This window comes from Piliocolobus tephrosceles, chromosome 15 (assembly GCF_002776525.5).
Source record: "Piliocolobus tephrosceles isolate RC106 chromosome 15, ASM277652v3, whole genome shotgun sequence".
Taxonomy (NCBI): domain Eukaryota; kingdom Metazoa; phylum Chordata; class Mammalia; order Primates; family Cercopithecidae; genus Piliocolobus; species Piliocolobus tephrosceles.
The window spans coordinates 3,346,340-3,348,275 of record NC_045448.1 but is presented as its reverse complement, the minus strand read 5'-3'; positions in this window follow the sequence as shown (position 1 = coordinate 3,348,275).

The following is a 1,936-nucleotide window of genomic DNA, read 5'->3' as shown; positions in this document are numbered from 1 at the left end:
CTTTTATCTCTTTTTTTGTTTCTGTTTGAGTTTTTAAAGTTACTGTACCACTTTTGTTTTGTTTTGTTATTTAAAATAGAAACAGTGTCTCACTCTGTCAGCCCAGGCTGGTCTTAAACTCCTGGCCTCAAGCGATCCTCCTTCCTTAGCCTCCCAAAGTGCTGGGATTACAAGTGTGAGCCACCAAACCCAGCCCCACCTTGCTTTTTAAAACAGCTCTATTGAGGTATAACTGACAGATAATGAATTGCACATATGTAAAGTGACCGATGCATTTGCCTGTGAAGCTATCACCAGAACATGTCCATCACCGCCAACAGCGTTTTCACACCACTTTCTAAACCGTCCCTCGTGTCCCCCATGCTTAGGCAACCACTGGTCTGCTCTTTCTCACTAAAGGTTAGTTTATATATTGTAGAATTTTATATGAGTGGAATCACAGAGCAAGTACTATGTGGGGAGGTGCTTCTTTTACTCAGCATAATTATGTTGGCATTCACCCATTTTGTGTGTATCAATAATGCACATTTTATATTGCATGGATATACCACCGTTTATTTATTTACTTGTTGACCAGTATTTCGATTGTTTCCAATTTCTAAGTAAAAATAAAGCAAATAAAGCTGCTGTGAACATTTATATCCTTGTCTTTGTCGTCTGTTTCTCTTGGGTAAATGCCTTGGAATAGAATGCCAGGGTCATATGGCAGGGGTGTGCTTTTTTTTCTTTTGAGACGGAGTCTCGCTCTGTCGCCCAGGCTGGAGTCCAGTGGGGCCATCTCAGCTCACTGCAAGCTCCGCCTCCCGGGTTCCCGCCATTCTCCCGCCGCAGCCTCCCGAGTAGCTGGGACTACAGGCACCCACCACCACGCCCAGCTAATATTTTGTATTTTTAGTAGAGACGGGGTTTCACCATGTTAGCCAGGATGGTCTCAATCTCCTGACCTCGTGATCTGCCCACCTCAGCCTCTTCAAAGTGCTGGGATTACAGGTGTGAGCCAGCAGGTGTGTGCTTTTTAAGAAACTAAAACTTTTCCAAGTGTGAACTTTACATTTTACCTTCCCTCCCGCCAGGCAGGAGAGTTCCAGTTCACTGCACATCCTTGTCAACACTTGTCACCTCCTCCTGTTACAAATGTCCGTGAGTTTTATGGTTTCTCTGTTTAGTAGTTCTGTTTTTAGGTGAGGATTTGAGAAGATTCAAAAAGCAAGCTCCTACTTCTGCCTCTGCCTTCTGAGAATCTGTGATTAAAAAAAAAAAAGTTGAACCAGAATTGGAAATACAGAGATGAAAAGTTGTGCCTCTAGAAACTTTACAGTCTGGGATTTTCACAAATACAAATGATGTTGGCTGGCCTGTAATCCCAGCACTTTGGGAGGCTGAGGCGGGTGGATCATGAGGTCAGGAGTTTAAGACCAGCCTGAACAAGATGGTAAAACCCCATCTCTACTAAAAATACAAAAATTAGCCAGGTGCGGTGGCAGGTGCCTGTAATCCTGGCTACTTGGGAGGCCGAGGCAGAAGAACTGCTTGAACCCAGGCGGCAGAGGTTGCAGTGAGCCAAGATCGCACCACTGCACTCCAGCCTGGGTGATAGAGTGAAATTCTGTCTCAAAAAAAAAAAAAAAAAAAAAAAAACTATGTCAGTACAGCAGAAAGCGCATGAAACCAGAGGGAAGGAAAGGTCCAACCACTTTTACTTAAAAGACGAATCATAAAGTTTTAGGGGGCAATTTTTTTATTAAAATGAGAATCAAAAAATCAGCTGCTTTTTTTGTATCTTTCAAGTTTACAGTGATACATAATTGCATCTTAATCAGCTCTAAGAAAATATTTGAGTGTTATATCAGATTGTGCTACATATTGTGGAATATACAAGCTTTCAACTGGTGCTACTTTTTTTTTTTTTTTTTTTTTGAGACGGAGTCTCGCTCTG